The sequence below is a fragment of the Nilaparvata lugens genome, chromosome 8, assembly GCF_014356525.2.
Source record: "Nilaparvata lugens isolate BPH chromosome 8, ASM1435652v1, whole genome shotgun sequence".
NCBI classification, from domain to species: domain Eukaryota; kingdom Metazoa; phylum Arthropoda; class Insecta; order Hemiptera; family Delphacidae; genus Nilaparvata; species Nilaparvata lugens.
In genome coordinates, this window is record NC_052511.1 from 6,855,211 (window position 1) to 6,878,166 (window position 22,956).

General features: G+C 34.5%; 1 protein-coding gene across 2 annotated transcripts in view; it reads right to left on the reverse strand.

Annotated features, from left to right (window-relative positions):
* Nucleotides 1-21,487, reverse strand: part of LOC111055937 — a 248,410-nt gene extending 226,923 nt beyond the window's left edge. Inside the window, exons 1-2 of one of the 2 annotated variants that reach the window (XM_039433824.1) lie at nucleotides 21,229-21,487; nucleotides 20,570-20,642 (exon numbers count right to left, since the gene is read on the reverse strand). The gene's annotated coding sequence lies outside the window, so the exon portion shown is untranslated. Of the gene's footprint in view, nucleotides 1-10,999; nucleotides 11,170-20,569; nucleotides 20,643-21,228 lie in introns of those variants that run through there. The other variant, XM_039433825.1, reaches the window with a different exon arrangement.
* Nucleotides 21,488-22,956: the final 1,469 nt, after the last annotated feature.

Consider the following 22,956-nt stretch of genomic DNA (forward strand, 5'->3'; position numbering starts at 1 on the left):
AATTGCTGCTTTGATTCCTTTATAAATTAATGTTTATTCACTCCCAAAAAACTAAAACCTCTACATCAATTACAGAAAAAAAGATACTTTACAATAACATACAATCTCTTATAATGTGTCCAGTGTCCTTTAGTGTTTTCTGTGTGGAAATCTACTCCACTATGGCGTACCATGCTCTAGAGTAGGTTTTGTTTGTTTGTTTGTTTTTGCACAATAAGTACAATAGGGTAGATTCTTATGAATAATTAGCGAGGGCTTATAAGATTGAATCGATTGTACAATAGATAAGAACAATAGTGTAGACATTTCTGAAGAATCAGCAAGGACCAGAGAAAAGAAATGACCATTCCAGTCATGATTGGATTTTCAACGAATTCAGATGCACAATACCTATGAAATAAGTTTTTCATACAGATGAAAGGTACTGAAATATTGCAATTATTAAAATTCTAATAAATTAATTATTAATATCGGGATACCGAGCTTTGCTCGTTATTTTTATTTATTGATAGACAGAACACAATTGTCTAAAATGATCGTGCTTATATTTTACAGCTGGCTATACGTCAGCTTATGAATTTCGGGGATGCGATATTTTGATCAAATTTTCCACAGAATCACTCGCTCACTCACTTTTTTACTATCCACATACGACGAAAGTCTCAGCTGTTTCAGCTGAATTATTAATTTAATGTCGTTCAGTGAGTTCTTGCAAGGATGAGACCTAGTGCAATAGAATTTTTATATCATGAACCTACTATCTTCCAAATTTCGTGAAAATCGTTAGAGCCGTTTTCGAGATCCGTTGGACATAAATAACCATAAATGAATATAAATAACCAGATATGAAAATATATACAGAAATTGCTCGCTTAATATAATAGGATTCTAGAACCAAATTCCATATAAATGATGTAATTCACCCCGAAGATTTCTATTTAGCTATTTACCCTGTTGTCAATATTTGCAGTAGCAAAGGTCTTTGGGGTGGATCACGACATTTATTTGCATTTGCCTTTAATAATAATTATTAAGTTTTTACTTTCCTTGCCCTACTACCATAGGTAAGGAAAGTATTGCTTTCCAAAAAAATTAAGGTACCCCAATTTCAAGTTTTCTATACGTTTCAAGATCCCCTGAGTCCAAAAACATGATTTTTGGGTATTGGTCTGTGTGTGTGTGTGTATGTGTGTGTGTGTATGTGTGTATGTCTGTGAACACGATAACTCCATTCCTAATTAACAGATTGACTTGAAATTTTAAACTTAAGGTCCTTATACCATGAGGACCCGACAATAAGAAATTCAATGAAATTCAATTCAATATGGCGGGAAAAATGGCGGATAATTACTAAAAAACCATGTTTTTCACGTTTTTCTCGAAAATGGCTCTAACGATTTTCTTCAAATTTATACCATGGATAGCTATTTATAAGCCCTATCAACTGAAATGAGTCTCATTTCAGGGAAAATTTCAGGAGCTCCGTAATATTATTGAGAAAAATGGCGGATAATGACTAAAAAACCATGTTTTTCACGGTTTTCTCGAAAACGGCTCTAACGATTTTCTTCAAATTTCTAATACTTGTATAGCTCTGGAATGAACATTCTTATCAATCAGAATCACTGTGAAACAAATCTATGTAGTAGATAAACGTTGAAGGCAGAATAAGATTCACTATTGGAAGATTATATTATACAATAATGAGATTCAGTATTTTGGCGCCTCAAGTCCATTATTTTTTCCTCTAGAACTATTCCATAGCTACTACTGTCCTAAAACATGATTTTGGAATCTATAGCAGGACTATTATTTTGATTGCTTGAAAACATGCAACTTCATGACTAGGCCTATAATTGTTATTTTTCAAAGAATACACTGATATGATTACTTTGAGAAAAATAATTCTAACAAAGAAAGGCATAACTAACTCAATACTCGACAGTGACTAAGCTGAAGTAAGAAACGCCCCAAACTAAACAAGCAATCTCATTGGACAATGACTTGCGTGTGACGTTCTCAAGCAGCTTGCTTCCTATTGGTGAAGTGAGCTATGAAAGTAAAACGACGACTACTCAGCCCATTGACCAATCAGACAGTTGTTTGGTTTTGTAGGCATGTATATATTCAGCAACTCCAACAAAAATCATTCATTTCACTGTCTTGAAAAGAGTTTTCATCGATAAATGGTAAACTATTCATTCTAAGATCTAGTGAACTAAAAAATTTCAAATTCGATTCACAGTTTTAGTTAGATGAGAGTTTAGAGTCTATTTTCATCATGATGTAAAACAGAAATTTTGTTCATAGTAAAACTAGAAATTATTCAAAAAAATACTAAATTTCTACTAACTGGCAGTCTCTTTCAAAGAGTTTGTTTCAAAGCTATTCACATTCACCATCATTTATTGCAAATAAGTTGTTAATATTTTTCATATTTTGGATGTTGGATGATAAATTTCCAAGAGTCATTTATTTGATCCAATAAATTCAAAATCGAAATGAGTGTTACGAGCCTGACTACTCAGTCGATTCAAAAAATATGTTGAGTTATGACAGTATGAACATAGATCATTCTTTATTCTTTATTGATTGATATAATAAGTGTACATAATTTAAATGGTAGGAAGAGGAAAAATAAGGTAACCTTGTGCTATACCTCTCCCCAATTTAGATATGGTTACACATAGTCCGAAATAGGTTAAGTCTTGTAGCTCTTCACTTCGCAAAATTTTCAGTCCACTAATATGTTCACAAAGTAAATTTTCAAATTTAGATGCTTCAAAACAAAAAATAGAACAGATATTTCACATCATTATCACTTGAATAGAGAAGATTCATATATTTAAGAAATAATTTTGGAAAAGAACCGAAAATACAAACTCAATTCTAGAAGCACTAATTCTACAATAAATAATATATATTTCATGAACCTGTATTTCATTTTCAATATACTCATGTCAGATTGAAAAATATACTCATTCATTGAATATTCATTATATTATCCATTTTCTCTGATCATTCCAGGACCTTTTGAGATAGTTGATGATCGAAGAATTAGTAATTATGAAGTTTCCACTGGATAGCATGTTTCTTTCACTTTTACAATTTCTAGTTGATTGGTTCATAATTTCCCATTATTAATGGACTCCAGAATGAGATTACTCAGCACGAATAACTTAATCTAGTTCACGATACAATGAACAGTACACCTATCCTAAGTTTCAATTTCCAATCAACTCCAAACTTCCCGCTGAACTTTTCCTAGTTGAGAAACAGTTTCTCATCAAAAACTGCTGAAGGTGTAACTCAACTTTAAAAGCTAGCTGCTCTCTTTATAGTGTGATCAATAACCCAACAAACCACTTCCATTATTCGACATTTGCATATTATTCTCGTTTGGAAGCTGCGTTGGAATGAAATCCATCATCAGTTTACACCGCAAGTTTCTGACAGAATGCTGGATAACAGATGCTGTGTGTGTGTGGGAGAAAACACAAACCATTCGTCTCAGCTTTGAAGAAAATGTCAAAGTTTCAAGGAGGGTCAACAGCTTCAACAGTTTAAGACGACATCTGGGGTGAAACAAAACTTAGGACTTAACGCACCACGATCTAGACATAAAATGGCGTCTTTTAAGTACCCACCGTGTACAGAGTTCTTCAGTTTGTGTTCATAGTACCCACCTTGTACAGAGTTCTTGAGTTTAATGCACTAAAGCGATAAACTGCTGCTGGCGTTTAAGCTTTATAGCATTCGTTCTTCGCATCTTATAGTTCAAATAAGACGATCAACTGCAAAACCTCACCACTCTCTGATTTTTTTCTGCTCAGAGAATGTTGTCAACGCTCATCCAAGCACCCACAGAGTCAGGAAACGACCTAAATTATAGTGTTTTCTGAGAGCTGAGTGTACGTTTCAGCCGTCTACATTGCATTTTGTGACTTAATTACTTTTCTTGGAAGTATTAAGGGATGTTTTTCGTTGAAAAACAAGGGAGTGAAGCTACTAGGGAGCTCTGAGTAGTTCTTGAAAGGAATACTCAAGTTAAATAAGCACTTTATCAACTATCAGGATGAAAATTAGATAGAAATAATCTTAATGGTATCCATTTAACATGATCTGTACAGAGTGTTTAAGAACCCCCTACCAACACTCTAGAGGATTGTTCCTGGGTGAAAAACATATCTAGATTATCCTATAGTATTGAACGAGCAATTTCTATTTATATGTTTAGATGTTTGGATGTTTATATATATATCTGTATGTGACCGGATCTCGAAAACGGCACTAACAATTCTTACAAAATTTGGAACAAAGTAGGTTTATGATAATGAAGATTCGATTGCACTAGGTCTCAACCCTTGGATAACTCGCTGAAGGACATCAAAAGGATAAATACATCCTTGGAAAAAAAGCTGAAAATTTTGTCGTCTGTCGATACCGTAATGGACGAGAGTGAACAAGTGCATGTGTGGAATCATCCAGCTGATCTCACGAGAAGAAAAATTCAGCAAGAGAAACTTATTTACGTTTATTTCTCTTTTTTAGAAAACATGTTTAAGTTACTTCAGAAAGTCCAAACTAGTAACTAGATGCTGATAGTGTAGAAAAGTACATGGTATATTAACAAATATTGTAGCAAACATAGTATAATCATTCTAAATCTAATTCATAGTATATCTATCTGTAATTGATGATGTGTTTGTTTCTTGAAGTGTGAAAAGATTGTTATTTTCATGAGTGATAGTAGCTTAACCTAGATTTTGTTTTGGACTGTAGTATACATTTAGAAAGATACAGTTTTGGACTAAAGCCTGTTGTGCCTCCTCATATAACTGTAATAATAATTGAACAGAGAAAACGAATAAATAAATATAAACTATAAATTCAATCTTTGGTTACAAATTTCCTATGCTTTTACACTCCAGAGCAAAGCTCGGTCCCTCGATATTACTTTTTCGCCACACTGCACAGAAAGCAGCTGTTTTCCAGTCCCTACGTAGATCTGAAAGACATTGTTTGCAGACGACTCTCGTCTGACGTCACAACAGGTTATTTCTTTCCGGCCTAGGCCGGAAAGAATACCCTTTCCAGCCGCTAACATGGAACTAAGAAAGGTGATCAGAAAACAGCTGATCAAAAAACTTTTAATTATTTGTGTTCATTATTCAATAATTAAAACATTTATAATAATATCATCTTATTGTCATTTGAAAGAATAAAAAAGTATAAACTCAACCTCCCACATAATTGAACATCATCTTTTAGGTTATTTAGACAAATCAGAATAAAAACTAAAAATACTTGGACAATTTCCTGAAATTCAGATCACCTCAGATTTGCTAGAGCTATCACCTTCCACTTCTGCTTTCGGAAGTGCTTAGTAAACAACTATTCTCATATATATATATTTTTTATTTTTGTGTGTGGCGAAAAATAGCGTTCGCACCATGGGCAAAAATGTTTTTCTGCTCTAGGTGCGAAATATACTATCTCATGAGTTATTGATAGTAACTGAATAAGTAAGAGATTGAGTGAATCAGTAAGAGCGACCTCACATATTCTTTAACCATTAAAGTATTAGCTAGCATTCGTGCATCATATGGACTAGGAACCCAAGTACTTTGGTTTGAGGTGGGAAAAGGGTGATATTTGCAGACTGTGCGTTGTGCCTCATACAAACATTGCTTTTTCGTCTTTTCAGCAGGTTAAATCTCCTGAAGCGGAGGTCAAACAGATGATCCGGGATCAACCCAGATTTTCTGGTCTGGCGTTGCCCTATCTCTAAATCAAACAAGGCTGAATGTCTTTCTTTCTCTTACCTTACTTGGGCCAACCTTTCTCTCAACTGCCATCCTTTTCCTATTCCATCAACTCCTATCACCATCTCTCTCCATCACCTTCCCCAGATACTCCCTAAGCACTTTCCTGAACCTCACGTCAATACCTGTTCCTTTTTATTCCTTCTCATCATCCTATGTTTTCTCCTCTTTGTTCAACTTATCTTCTCCTTTAGATGTTTTATCTGTGCCCATCTCACTCATTATCATTAACATCTATTTATAACTACGATTGACTTAATACTGATCTTAGGTGTTCATCTATCCTTGATTTCAATTAATTTTTTCAAGATTTCTTTTATTCTGTCAAACGATATCAGGAAAAATGATTTTCATTATATACGTTTGGAATGAGGACTATTGATATGTTCACCTTCCAACTAGTCTCAACAAAGATGCAAAGTAAAAATTCTGTTCAAAACAACCCCTCCACATTTTTTTGCCAATTGGTCTATTGTTGCAAGACTTGAGATAACACTCAATACTACAGCTGCTGCAACAGTTGTGGGGAAATTCGTAAAAGTGTGAAATAATACATAAAATTGAAGAAAATTCAATGCCCAATAAGCTCATAGTGAGCATGGATTTTTCCCTTCGATGTTTGAAAAGTTATAAGAGCAAGAATATACAAAAATTGGAGTAAAATGTGATTTTTTTCAAAAATGTCACACCTTCAAGAGCGGATATCTCGGTAACTAGAGGAGATATAAATAAAGTTATGGATGAATATCGTAGGAAATTATGTAAGCTTCAATTTATTACATGACAGTCAAGTCCTTAAGATACATATTTTCGAGTTATATGCGAGAAACCAAAAATGGTACCTTTGAACCACCCCCACCCCCTTAGCACAGTGGATAGAGGTGGGGACTTTTGATATGTTCACCTCCCTACTACCCTAAACAGAACTGCGGAGTCAAAAATATTGTCTTCCCAACTTTTCCCTCTATAACCTTTCCTTGACTGGACTATAGATATTCTAGTAAATTTAAATTTCTGATTCTGTTCAAACTTGTAATATTCGTTGGTTTATTTTGTTTAAATACTGTAATAGATTTTGATGGCCCAAAATATTCTTGTCATTTATTCTCATAACCTGATCTTTGGTTTCATCTCATGAATGGTGGGATTCATTCAGATTTGACTATTCACAAGAGAATAGGTCCAGTGTTTCCAATTATTATTGTAAACCTATTCTTAGTACTGATGATGAGGCGTAACAAATCCCTGTCTAGCAGCTTCTCTTCTACTCTTCTACCTCCTTCTCCACAACCATATTTTCCACCTCCAGCACATTCAAAGGCTGGGCGTCCGATCATCTCTGGATTCGCCGATGAACGCCGTTGGTTACCACCACTCTTCTGCATCATCACTCTCCCTCTCCCCCGTAAATGATGGTGGAGTAAAAGACATCGCTATTTTCTGAGATTCCACTGTTCCGCCACAGTGTTGCAAACCGTACGATAATTTAATATTTTGTTTGCAATATGTTATTGATAATTATTATTATTTCTTCTATGTTTGGTAAAAGTAAATTCGTATGGCTTTTGTTGGTAGGGAGTCCCTTTCGGGAAGGTTCCACCGCCTGAATATATAATTTAAGCCGTCAATGGGCCTTACGACTGTCATACTTCAGCCGGGACCGACAGTCAACTTGCCCACCCGATAACACGGGATTGTTTGGTTTTGAAGCATCCAAATTTAAAAATCTACTTTGTGAAAATAATTGAGAACTGAAAATTTAGTGAAGTGAACAACTACAAGACTTAACCTATTTCGGACTATGTGTAACCTCATCTAAATTTGGGAGAGGAATAGCACAAAGTTACCTTATTTTTTGTTCCCTGTAATTTTTGATAATGATTGTACTTGTTGTATGAATCAATAAAGAATAAAGAATTTCATTTCAATTTTCTTAATCAATTCAAATTATTGAGGACCAGTTTCCGAGCTTGAAATTTAGACAAGTTCTAGACTTTTCAACTCTAGGATTTTGTATAGCAAGCTTATCTTATACTAGATGTCATCTTGCTCGTAAAATAATCGTCCAAAATGAAACATTATTTTTTAAGTGGGGGAGAGGGGTGTAGCTTCAATTCAAACTTTCCACTGAATTGTTCCTGGAGATGACTGAGCCAAAAAGTCACGCCTCGCCCCTGCACATTCCTATTTCTCTCTCTCTCTCAATATTACAATATTTCCATTAATAAATAAATCCTTAGTTTAATCAATTAAATTAACGTTTTGGTAGAGAGTTAGTGGGGAGGATATTTTTAATATTCTTACCGAAGAATGGACATTGATATGTCCAAAGCTCCGCAAATTTATGTAGATGCATAACAATATAATTATCTATAGTTATTATTGAAACAAATTACTTTTTCATATCATATACAGTTCAATAATTATTTTCTTAGTCTATATTATGTAAATTCATCTATAATTTTGCTGTATTGTAAGCTATTGTATATACGTGTATAAGCCAGTATATATTGTAATCTACATAAATAAAGTACACAATCAATCAATCAATCTCATTCCAATTTTCCACCATATCCTCCACCTACTCCTCATCCTCTTTTTCTCTTTCTCATTCTCTCCCAACCATATCCTCCACCTGCTCCTCATCCACCTTCTTCCCATCCTTCTCTCTCCTCCTTCTTCACAGTTTTCTTTCTCCGTCTCACTTGTCCACTTCATCGACTCGATGGCAATCCACTCTCATGTCGGCTTCAATCCGTTCCGAGTTGGAGATTTCCCGAATTATTTTCTGTCAGTTGAGAGGAAATGAGGATAGGTATCTCTGACAGGCAGCATTATATTGGTTGATTTCGCCAACCACGCTACTGCCATCCTCAAATTTCTTACTTATCTCTGATGGGATACAAGCATTAGCGTTATTGGTCCACTCTTCTGGCTTATTCTCACTCTTTCTCTCTCACTTTTTCCTATCAACTCTCTCTTGTAAGATCTCTCTTATTTTGGAAACCCCTGAAGCTCACTCTATCCCACTAACATATTCTTATCATTTAATCGTTATACTTGTATTGTGAGTGATATTGTAATATTTATTATTTCCATTTCTTTTTCCATTTCTTTCCTATCAAAACTCTCTGATAAGCTTTTCTTTTTCTTCTAGTGCGTCTCCTATCGGAGGTTCGCTATCAGCACAGCAATCCGGATCTTACAGATGGAATTAAATAGAGAATGCATTTATTCAAATGCTAATTAATATATAATTATTGTTCAACGAAAATACTAAATAAATGCTGTAAATCACCCCGAAGACTTCTGCTACTGCAGACATTGACAACTAACAGGGTTAACAGCTAGATGGAAATTCGATGAGAACTATTATATATATTAATATATTATTTAACAAAAATCCCAAATAAATGCTGTAATTTTTGGATAGTAGTTCTATCTATATATATATATATTATATATATATAATATATTATATATATATATATATATATAATAATCCATATCTCATTCACTGCCGCTCGAAACAAGTCTTTGCTGCTGCAGTGAAACCAATTCCTCAAATTTTTAAGCCAGGAAACACGTCGCCTTCCAACACTCCTTTTTCCGCTGATTTTTCCTTGAACTATAGTCTGCAGAGTTATAAGCTCTATCTGTTCTAAATGAACCCTCAATTTAAATTGATTTTTGTGTGTTTTGAATTGTAAATTGAGTGTGTAATTGAAGAGTGTTGAAGTGATACATAGTCTAACCTAGCAACATTTGGACTGTTGTATAAATTAGAATTGGAACCGTTTTGGGCTTATAAGCCTGTGGTACTTTTCTGTAAGTTGTGTAATTCTGAATGATTAATAAATTAATCAATCTCTCTCTATCTCTCACTATCAAATTTGAAATTAGAATTTTTTTCTTTCATTAGCTATTTGGAAGTTTTTCCTAATTTTTATTATTTTGTTAAAATTAGTTTGTTTTCTTGATCTTATAATCTTTGCTGTACAGTGTTTCAGTTTCATTTAGAATTGTTTTGAAGGTTTAAGTGTGAGAGAGGGCCGGCTGCGCCCCAACTTCGCCCTCCTGGGTTTTCAATAAAGGCAGCTAATCAATCAATCCATCACATTCTCATCATTTCATAGTTCTATTGTGAGTGATAATCCTCATGTAATATTCCTCATTCCCATTTTTTTCACTTCTTCCTGACAATACTCTCTTATAAGCTCATTTTGTCTATTAATGAATCCTCACGCTGTTTCTCTATCTATCAGGGTTGAGTGTAAGAGAGGGCCGGCTGTGCCCTAACTCTGCCCTCCTAGCTAGAAATAGAGGCAGCTTTTCTATTCTATTCTATTCTATCACATTCCTATCATTTTATTATTATAGTTGCTGATAGAAATTAATGAAAAATGTCATCTATTCAAATGCCAATTGATGAACAGCTATAAATTGAAGAACAATCCAAATAAAATGCTGTAAATCACCCCGAAGACTCCTGCAAATTTTGTCAAGACTTGATGAGAATTTATAATCAACCTTTTTTGAGAATACATTACGTGAAAAAAATACAACTCTGAGAGGTTTACGGGTAAACGCCAAAACAAACCTCATTTACACCAAAAGCATGTCACAAATGTTTTATAAATAGTATAAAGAACTCTATATTAGAAAGCAAAACAAAACTAGATGAAGAACACAGGAAAAAGTTGCTTATACTTTACAGCATCTAATTTGGATTTTCGTTTAATAATTATTATTATTAAAGTTGTGTTGTGAGAGAGTTTGAAATATTTCTCCATAATGAATAAACATAAAGTAATGTTGTGAACCTTTTAAAGCTCTCTATATCTGTTAATCACATTCTCATGATAAAGGAATCTGAAAATCTTCTAAAAATGTATGAATTCAGGGCTACTTTTTTGTATTTATAAAATAGAATTATATCACCCTTTAGAATTATTAAATTATAAGATAAGAATACAAATTATAACTACTAGCTTCGGTGATCACACCATCGTCAGGCTATAAAAATAAATTTTAAATAGTAGTAATTATAATTTGTATTTTCATTCTATTATTCAATCAATTTCAAAGGTACTATAATTCTATTCTATGAATCTGGATATATTTTCAATTATAAGTAATTTTGTACTAATAAATAAATAAGATAAATAACTCACCGTGAAAAGTAGAGCAACTCTTCATATCAGTGTAACACATCTGGTGTGTTCACATTTTTTCAGTAGCTATGCGGTATTCGAACTGGAGAAGACGAGATTTGGTGATCACGAAAATTCGAGTTCACGCTTCCGCTTGGAGCTCAAGCACGCGCCTTGGTCTGAGCCAAACTGAGCTCCGGCTGTCTCTGCTCTCTCAGCCATGCTCTAGCTCTCAACCAGGGTTACCAACCCCTGTTTTGTCTGCGCTTCAACAATGCATACGCTCGAGCCCGTTTGTTGCAAAATTACCTGCGCTGAGATTTAGGCTGATTCACCTTTATATTGTTGGAAATTGTAGCTATATTACTTTATATTATTCCTTCTGTTTTGTGGGTCAAGTGTAACCATGGAATAGACGCTCAATATTATTGTACAACATAGTGTACTATAGAGAAAATATAGCATAAGAAGTTATCTCAAGGTTTAGGGCGTTTATTTTCTAATTTAACTGTTAACTCAAGCCGATAGGCCTATAGTGAGGTCCACGTTATAATGGCAGTGGAGAAAGATAGCAGAACAACGTTGCCGATCCTCTGTCTTGTCAATGCCTACTGTAGACGGTAGCTGATTCCTGGTACATCACTTTAGTGATGTAATATTAACTGGTCATTCTCGTTCAAAATAATCAATTATATTTTATTAAGCAAGAAATTATATTTCGCAATAATTTAATAATAAATTTTTATAATTAAGATGGAATATCTTGTTAACTATTTATTAATTCTACATTGTTAGAGGACGACCTGGCAACAGAGCAAAGCAAGAAAGACATAACGCTATCTGCTTTGTTGAATGATAGACAAGGATAGCAATACCATTGCTAATCAAACACTGCCATTATAACGTGAGCCTCACTACAGTAGTTCTTTTTCGTGAAGCTTTATAACGCTGATAGTCTGTCATACTGTTCCGTTCTTACACTCTCACCCGGCTAAAACAGTAATAATAGGCAATAGTCGACAAAAAAGAATCTTTTCCTCCACCTACTGTCTAAAGTACTTACTTTACTCCCTGAAACCTAATACTAAAGTGTCACTTTTTCGTTCTCGGTAGTAAAAAACAGAAAAACTCCCTAGGGAGTAAAAGTGACTCCATTTTAAATAACATGGGGAGCATCTCTATTTTGAAACTTACATTGTAATAGGTTAGAAGGTCTAAGCTCAGATGAGAAAGCATAATAGAGGTGTCTGTCATTGAGTCAACTGAATTCAATACCACAACCAGAAATTTGATCAACTCATGAAATATATGTTTGTATGATAATTATTATATTCTTAATATTAGTAGATGATGAAAATTTATACAATTTTTAAAATATTTTATTCTTTTCAAAATACCAGCCAACAAATATTTTTGATCTGCAATTCAAATCTGAACCGCGTGATCTGGAGTCAGCCATTTTTGGTTTGAGCTGCTCAGCTGATATAATTATTACAACTTTTGCCGATAGATAGCGCAATCGGCAGTGCCAAATCAGACGACCGGTTTTTAGGTTTTAGATTTAGGTTATGTTGTTAGGAATCATTGTCACCAATACGTAAGTTATTAGAATGATTTTATTTGCAGTTTCTATAAAAAAATGTAGATGGAGGAAAAATGTTGTGTACATCACGAGCGAAAAATACTTTTTCTCCCTCAGGAAAATTGCTGCCCTCGGCTTCGCCTCGGGCTTCAAACTTTTTCCCATAGGGAGAAAAAGTCGTACTTTTCACTCTAGATAATACAAAATAACTATTTTGAAATTTGGAACATGATCGACCTACAGCATGGAGTATCTTCTTATGCTATCTTTTGTCAATGACAGTGCCTTCTGATACATCAAGGCATTCGAGGCATTTGTGTCTATGACGTCACAGTTGTATGGCCTGATGTTTCAAGTAGGTACCATTTTTTACAATATTCATTGAGCGTTCATGAACCGCTCAAGTGTGGGCTCTAATTGCATCAACTTCGATCAAAATTATTGTAATGCCAGAAGCGTAAAATAAAGACATTTATCTAACCATCTCTATTATTGTCGAATTTGTGAAGTTGATATGTAACAAAACACTCTGCAAATAATCAGTCTTAAAAAGGAGAGAGATTGGAGAATACTATTCTGCTACAATCCATATCATTTGGATTTTTATGAATTTGTTTAAAAAAGCGTACAGACTTATGCGCCACAAACACGTGCACTTATTACACCTGTATTTGTACAAAGAGAGTAAGTTACAGATATGATCAGCTGATGGAAACCAGAGTTGATGGAATGCGCGTATTCGTGACGCATTAGTCTGTACGCACTCAAAAATCGGTAGAGCTCACTTGAAACAATACAAGCTAGTCTATGATACAATAAAAGCTACATGAGATAAATCCATGAAATTTATTTATCTCTTACCAATATAAGTACAACACTGTTGGATTATGATTGTATAGTAAGAGCTAAACTAAGATTCGCTTCGCATAGAATCAATCATGAATATAAAACTCTGAAAACTCTTATAATTGGGAAAAATCTAGAAATAGAAAACTATGAATTCACTCATAACCAGATAGACACTCCAAAACCTTGTTTTGAACCTTAAAATGAATCCAAGTGAGTTATTTCCAAACTAAGTTTTTCTTCATCCATCAGACGGTTCTCATGTCCATATTTGGAATACTTGGGCGTGTCCAGTCTCGACCAATGACAGGAGAGCTCGAGCTTCATTGGTCTGCAGATAATAGCCAATTGTAGGGCTCCAATCATACAGTAATAATGTGCTAAATGTTTAAGCCTTCAATTTTGTAGAGATTGATAATGGTGTAACAATTTCGAAACTAGTATCTCAAATTGATTTGATAAATTAGTGATTTTTGACTGTAACACGTCGTTTACATATAATTACATCTAATCTTGTTTTATCATATTTTCTTGTTTTTTACAAATTCAAATTTCAAATTTTATAATATAAAATGATGTGCTTTCTGTCTGACGTTTTATCGGAGATTACTGAAGGAAATTATTATTTTGAATTTGTGTATAGGATCGGGCTAATTGACAATATCAAGTCGTTCTTATGTAATCTTGATACTCTATTTAGCAAAATTCGCGTGTTCATGGCGTAGAAGTCAGTACACGTTGATGGAATATAAGTTTTCATATGTCATATCTCATACCTGGGATTGTTTCCTTGCAGATGTTATGATGTTGTTTCAATCCATTTTTTGTAATTTTTTTGTAATATAATTGAAATTTCATCTATGTTTTTGATTTGATTTGATGACCAATTTTCCAAGAATGATTACTGAATACTAATTATGACCGTGGCGTTATCTCTTCTTCATCAGTTCGCGCATAGAAAATCATTCCATCCATATCATCCCGTTTCAGAAAGCTTTCATATGTGAAATAAGTATCTATGTTAAACATGGTGACATTATGCTGTATGAGGAGGAAATTCTCGAAGTCTTTGATAGCCTTATAAGATATTAAATCTTTTGACATCATCAAGTCCATCAGAAATGATGAATAATCGAATAACGCATAGAACATATGACGGAAAAGAGAATTATTCTTTGATGGACGTTTAATTCCCGTGTCAATGTGATAATCTGATCCAGATTTTACTTCCTGTTTGAGATCGTGATTGCACTTGCTATGTGTTTCGCAGCACTTCCAATGAGATTTCGTGTCGTTTGTACCTGGAGCTTGATCCTGTTTAATTATTGTTGTTTTGTAGCAAGTCAATCCAATTCCATCATGTCCTTGTTCTCCAGACTGACCTCTCTTTCCATCTTCGCCATTTTCCCCATTCTTCGATAGAAAGTTGATGTTAGATCGGTCGTAACCCGCTTCCACAACTTTGAAATTTCCTCCAAGACCCCCGAACCCACCCTTGCCTCCGTAACCTCCTAGTTCCCCTATTCCCCCACAATCACCATCAAACAGCAACACTTCACCACTTCTGTTTTGACAGGAAGCATTGTCTTCATCCATGGAAATACTCCTGCTTTTCAATTCATTATCACGCGAAATATTTCCAGTCAGCTCGAATGAGTCATTTGCCTCAAGTGTACCGTTTATTAGAAAATTTAAAGATACTTCTGTTCTCAGTACCTCGAGAGATTTCTCATAACCACTTTTGCCATCCTTCCCTGGCTTCCCATTTGCCCCATCACTCCCAGGACCTCCTTTGCCTCCAACAGACATAACATGCAGATTCCCACAATTTTTAAAATTCACACCAAACCCGGCAAAACTCCCTCCATTTCCACCTGGAAGTCCAGGTTTTCCATCCTTACCGTTCTCCAAGTAAAGACCAGACACTTCAGATTCTCTTTGTCTTGCCCTACCCACCAATTCTATATCTGTTCTTTCACCAATCACCTCCCAGTGTTGGGCTGCTATAAATAGTTTTATCCCCTCCAGTCTCCATTTAGGGATATCTATGAACACTTTATCAACAGCATACACATACAATGCCCTCACAGTTTCATTTTTGCAGCAAGATTCTAGAAAATCATCTGAACTGATATGTGACAAACAAACCGTGAACCCTTTCACGAAAAGTCTTCCAGGAGATGAATACGTGACAGTATAATTCTTTTTCAACATATTGCGTGTTATCAACTCGATTTCTGACTTTTGTTTCCTACTGATAATGCGTGACTTTCCAAACAGCTCGGAGCCTCTACTACCAGTAACATTCAAGAACATTGATATTAGTGGATGTGTTTTGGTAGATTCGAAATCCACAGAATAAATTCCATCATAAATTTCGTTCCTCCGTTTTTGCATTTTGTAACCTGAAAGTCCATCAATGAACTTGATCAGTGTATTACACCATTCCTCCTCTTTCTTCATAAGATCGATCGAATGTTTTATTCTAGCAGTCCAAGAAGATGGTTTGAATATCCCACTCGTGTCAACAAATCCCGAATTAATTATTTCCCCATACTTCTCTAAGAAATTGAATATTATTCTTTCTCTGGTTTCCAATCTCCTTTCCGACCATTCGGCAAGTTCAGTGGCATTGAAAGCTTTGGAGAACTCATAGTAGTTCTTAACTTGTTCGATTTTTTGTATGAACTGTTCCGATTTATCACACATTGATTGTATATCGGAAATTTTTTCAGTGAAAAAATAGGTGGTATAATTCATATCACTTGCATAACTATCAACGTAAGAGGCCACATCATTGACTCTGCTCTCGTAATGATTGCTCAACAATATTATTTGGCAGTTCAGGAAAACGGTCGCTTCATCCGACACATCGGTACGAAAATCAATCTCATCTACATCGGAGCTGTCCAATTTCTCAACTGTTTTGAGTAAAGACTTCCTGTTCCACTGCATGAGTCCAATATCTTTCACTTGTCCCGGTTTGCTTGGACTATGAAACACATTGATTCTCAGTGATTCACCTTCTCCACTTCTTGTTTGTAAACTTTTCAACAATAGTATCACATCCTCATAAAACTCTTTTCCGGAGTTCTCGAGCATTCCAAGTTTCAGTTTTGCTTCCAAGAGCGTCTGTGATTGAAAGAGATATTCCATAACATGCTCAATAATATTGGCTTGTTCTGCCAAGATGTCTGCTCCAGAAGTTTCCTCAAAGTCATCCGACCTGGGGGGACTTTGGTCACGATCAGTGCAATGTGGTCCTTATATCTATTGAAATCAAACGAGAGGTATTTGTGCAAATGTCGAAGAGTATTGATGAAACCATCCTCAGAATCCCCATGTTGAAGGGTGTCTTGGTCTACAAGGAGCAGAATCTTAGCCTTTTTCAGTTTTTGTTTAATTGTTTCCATGATAACTGTGGAAGCTATTTCAAGGGCAGGTGGTGTTGTATCTTGGAAACCCGGTGTGTCGATGAAGTTGATGGTCGTGTTGAAGCTGAAAATCTCTGGGAAGTGTGTAAAAGATACAGGGTCCGATGTCCCAATCCTTTTTCCATCCTCGAACACATAAGTTGAATCATTTCCAGCTCCAAGTTTCCTTGACTGCAAATCGGCATTTCCCGTCAATAGCTGCACCAGGCTTGTTTTTCCAACTCCAACATTTCCCAGAACTAGAATGGTCTCCTCAGCTGTCAGGTTTTCCTGCTTTTTCATGAATTCATCAGCGTCACTTACCAGTTTTGATAACCGCTCTTGAAATATTATCGATTCAAAAGTGCAGCTCTTAACTTTTCCATCTGATGTTAACTGAGGAACAGGGCTTTCCTTCTCCTCCCCCTGCAAAATGTTTATCAAATGTTAGAGATTTATTAAACTATCACCACATTTTTCATGTTATTGAGAAAACGAGAAACAAATTATTAGCATGAGAAACGATTATTATTAGAGTATCAAAGATCTTCAGTGACATCTCGTGATCTGTATAGATCTCTATATGTGATGCACCAACGGCAACTCCAACTTCACTGTTGATCATTGATTGAAATTATCCAATATTATGTAATTATAATTGAATAAGATATTTATCTCGGGCCACTCCCGTGTTTCGGATGGACACGTTAAGCCGTCGGTCCCGGCTGCCTTAAAAGCAGTCGTTAGGTCATGTCAGAGGCCCTGAAAGTGATCAGTTGCGACCTGAAAACTCTGACACCAGACCTGAGCCAGCCAGGTCACTCGATATTATTATTATTATTTCTATTATTGAATGGATCCCCGGTGTTAAAAGTATCATGTTTTTGTACCCAGGGGACCTTGAAACCTATAGGAAACTTGAAATTAGAGTACCTCAGTTTTTGGAAAGCAAAACTTTCCTTACCTATGGGTAATAGGGCAAGGAAAGTAAAGATAAAATCCGTGTTTGTTGAACGATTATTGGTCTCTATAAATTTAAGGAAGATTGATTTCACTATAAAAAGAAATTGATATTGGTGGATTATTCATTAACTGGTAACAGTTTCTCGATAATTAAAAGAATGAATCAATAATTGAATGACTCCCCGGAAAAACGTTACAAGCGCCAAAATTTGAGCAATCGATTTCTTATGGAAAAACGTTCCTTATGCTCTTGCCTAAGATGTAGTGACATCTATTGATAAATTTTATAACTTTTACTAGTCGTTATTGGTAGGAGGAGTTTTAAAAATACGTTTAAAATATCCAGAAAATCAACAATGAAACGATTTTTTTTTTAGTTCTTGTAGAATTTGAGAAATGGTGCGTGTAACATTTTTCCGGGGAGTCATTCAATTATTGATTCATTCTTTCAATTATCGAGAAACTGTTACCAGTTAATAAATAATCCACCAATATCAATTTCTTTAATAGTTAAATTAATCTTCTTCAATTCATAGAGATCAATAATCAAACAACAAACACGGATTTTATCTTTACTTTCCTTGCCCTATTACCATAGGTAAGGAAAGTTTTGCTTTCCAAAAAATTAAGGTACCCTAATTTCAAGTTTTCTATAGGTTTCAAGGTCCCCTGAGTCCAAAACATGGTTTTTTGATAGATAAATACAGTAGTTGGTAGTCAATTCCAGGAATTTTTATCCTACATGGAAATCTACCGCAATATCACCTTCATCACCAGGCATGAAGCACAGAATCGTCGACATTTGATAGTATTAAACACATGAAGAGCGCAAGTAGATAAATCGGAATCACTAATCTATCAAAACAATTTTTTAAACAAGTTTCAGTTATTGAAACGTTATAGATCTCTAGTGAACTGAAAGCTAAAGATTGAGCAGCAGAAATTTATCTGATATGGGTGAAGGTCTACGATTGGCCATTGGCTGTTCACCAATAAAAAATCTGTTGATCTGTACAGTCATTGGCCAAAATTGAGGCACGCTCATGTATTCCAAATATGGTCATGAGAAACGGTAAGCAACAACAAATACATATAGAGAGAAACTTAGAAACTGAACTGAGTGAAACTTATTGTTGTTTGTACAGGGGTTCTTACGAACATATGTGGAATACTTGGGTGTGTCTAGCCTTAACCAATGACAGTAGAGATCATCATTCATTTGTGAACAGCTAATAACCAATCGGAAGGCTTCATCCATAATCTAATATTCTGCTGCTCAATCTTTTACATTTTGGCCTTCAGAAGAGCTCATTCTTCATTGATTAACTGCTAATCACCAATCGTAGGGCTTCATCTACACTATGATAATATTCTGCTGCGCAATTTTTAAGATTTCAGTTCACTGGAGATTGATAATGGAGTAAAAATCAAAACTATTATATCAAGTTGGTTCTATAAATTACTGGTTTCGACAATAACAAATTGATTTTATAATGTACCAAAACATCACCTTGACAACAATACAGAGAATTACAGTATTGATATGCTATCTCAAGGGTCCTCAACATTCAGGTCATTGTAAAGATTAAACTATTATTTACTATTAATTAATTCATTTCCATAACTAATCAGAATAAATGCATGAATCAATCTTCCCAAATTTGATTATCTCAGATCACTTTATTGATGTAGATTACAAATTAGAATGCACGTATGCTTTTGTTCCAAACTAGAATATAACAATCAAATATCCTTAATTTTTTATAGATAATTTTAGAATTCATATTGAACTTAACGATAATATCATCATCTATATTGATTCATATCAGTTAATTATCCCCATCCTGATTTGTATCAGTGTTCATCCAATGATATGAAGCAATATATCATGTGTTGTAAATGAATATAATCATCAGTACTCGCTGGTAAAGGCTGTGCAAAGGCTAAAAATAAACTTTCTACTCGTGATATTTTTCTAAGTTTCTCGATTTGTATATCATCAAGCTATTAAAATGAAAAAGTATTCTCAGGAAAACATTTTTTTTCAGATCATTACTTTTTAAGATATGAGCGCCTAAAGTTAACATTTTTGGGACAGAACATTTCAAATTCGTTAAGATATAAATCCATGAGATTTAGAGGATAGATTCTTCATGGTATTGTTGATCTAGTGAAACAAAAATTTTCTGAAAATATCAATTTTTAAGATAGTTATTCAATTTACTAAAAAAATAACCAAAAATAACTTTTAGTTGAGCTATTTTTGGTAAATTGAATGACTTTTTCAAAAATAGATATTTTCAGAAAATTTTTGTTTCACTAGATCAACAATACCATGGAGAATCCATCCTCTAAATCTCATGGATTTATATCTTACCGAATTTGAAATGTTCTGTCCTACAAATTCAAACTTCGGGCGCTCATATCTCAAAAAGTAATGATCTGAGAAAAATGTTTTCCTGAGAAAACTTTTTCATTTTGATAGCTTGATGATATACGAATCGAAAAACTTAGAAAAATATCACGAGTAGAAAGTTTATTTTTAGCCTTTGCACAGCCTTAATGTAATTGATGTCTGTAAACAGTACTCTGACCAAAATACGGCGAATCTAAAAAAAACTGGTTCTCTCCCTAATTTTAATAGATGGTTCAATTTACAGACTATCATACTATTATCATAGAAGATAATGTATAAACTTTCTGTATAACGGAACGTTGTTCAACTGACAAATTGGAAGATATTCCAAATCAAAAGAAATAAAGTGTAGAATGTAAATTTTTACTCACATCAAGTAGCTTGGATAGCAGATCTATTGACTCAGCTTCAAATTGAAAACGGTCGGGTGGATTGGCATTTGATCTGAAAAATTCGAACTCTCTTTATTCATGTTAACACTCGGAAAATCTATTCAGCCTAACTGGCAACAATCATGAAATTTAGAAATTATCAGTATTATGAATTAAAAACCCATTGCGGACTGTGTGCAACCTTATCTAAATTTGCAAGAGGAATAACTTAAGGTCACTTATTTTTATTTTCCCTAACATTTGGATTATTTTAGAAATAAATAAATTGGATAGATATTCCTGTAGCCTACGTCTTTGAACATTGATAATTGAACGAGCGTTGGTTAGTTCAAGGCCGAAATCGTTGCCTGTTTGTATGTTCTACAATCACTTTCCAACGCTTTGATCAATCAGCTTCAAATTTTGAAGACATATTCTCTGAATCGTTTTACAGATCAAGTTTTTTGGACAACAAATTTTGATTTTTACTTATCTACCCATACGTCTAGTGGACAATAGATTTCTATTGATTCACATAATTTATTACAAGTTACAGATTTCGAAATCAGTACAATAGAACAGAAGTTAAGAATTCTCTTTTCATCACTAGGCTTCTAAAACTGTAGCCTCACTGTGAGCTGAAAGAAAATTATTCTTACCTTTGACTTCCTATGGAAACTAGTACGAAAATTGTGTAAATTCGAGAGAGAAACATCTTCGCCACAGTCAAAATTGCAACTAGCAAACTTCAAAGTCAAGAACTAGGATTACTCCCAGTAAACATAACCAATTTGATAAGAGCCCGTAGAACCGATAATTATATAAATTGAAACTTTTCCAATGTCACTCAATTATCAACAATATTGATATCGCAGACAAGCTGGGTCACCGAACCAACGATGATATATTTAACAAAGTGCATTATTCTTCAAGGGCCATGTCTTTTATAACCTCTCCGATTAAAAACCGGGATTTCCCCCTCGCGGGATTTCCCTACTCAAGCAGATTGTCGGCTAAATTGTAGTCTAAAATCATCATTTTTGCTCCTGAGATTATCTCATTTTAGTCTGATCCCGATCTCAGCAATCCACCGAGATTATCTTTTAAACTCGAGTTGATCTACGCTTGAACTCAGCAATCCACCGAGATTAATTTTTAGCCTAGACTGGATCTCAGCAAACCGATTTTTAGACCACCGGTTTTTCCCTGCGATAATTGCCGGTCGGCTAACTTTTGCACTCGAGCGTGGTTAATCCCGATCTCAGCAAACCGATTTTTGATCTGCGGCGCAAAAACCGGTTTTTAGCCGAGCGCAAGAGATAATCCCGATCTCAGCAATCGCCCCTAACTGTTTATGCTATTATAGATGGACTCAATAGTCACGAGAGAAAAAATCATTCAAAAGTCATATGGAATGCTATAATTTTATCCCAATCGGAGATTTTAATAGAAGAGTTGATGCAATATAAGCGTAGAATATCGACATTTTTGATCATTATTATGCGAGGATTTCCAGTCAAGGAAATAATTGGAAAGCGTAGTAAGGTTTTACTGATGACTGACGCTTTTATAAACGTTGTGACTTGTATGTAGCTGCTCACACTGAACGCACCAGCAAGTGCAAGTGTTCAGTGTGAGTGTTCCTATTGCTCTATCCAGATTTTGTTTCTCATCTTCCGAAATAGATGAATCTTGTAGTTGTTCACTTCACAAAATTTTCAGTCTTTAATTATTTTCACAAAGAAGATTTTGAATTTAGATGTTTCGAAGCTAAAGCTGTGTCATATGAAATGAAAGATCTGGAAATCAAGACTATTTATTATCCAAAAAATAGTTCATCCATTTTATAAATTTATTCAAAAATGCTAGAGAATCATTCATGGATGAATTGATACATTTTTAAGATTAGTTACTCCTAACTTTTTGATAATAAGCACTTCAACTGTTTAAATCTTAACCAACATTTTGATTTGGACAGTATCGTTTGAATTGGGAATGGGACAGTATTGGGCATGAGCCTGTTGTGCCTTTCCTCATGTTAAGTATTTGTACACAATATTATAAATAAATAAATATTCTCACCACGAAAGAATAGACAAGGATAAAGCAGAGATATAATCCATCAATTACTCTAATCAAAGAAATCTAAATTTCAACTGTCAAACCGGGTTTAATCTTTAGTTTGAGGAAATAGTTTTAGTTCAAAATCGAAGTTTTTTTATAAAATCTATGATCTAAACTAGCAGTTCTGTGAACAGTAGACCTCGCGCAGTTATAACGACGTCCCAAACCATAAGCACATCCACACTGATACACTAACTATTTATTTGATCAGATCATGCTGACACAAGATTTAATTATCATTATAACGCTTTCCGGAATTTAGC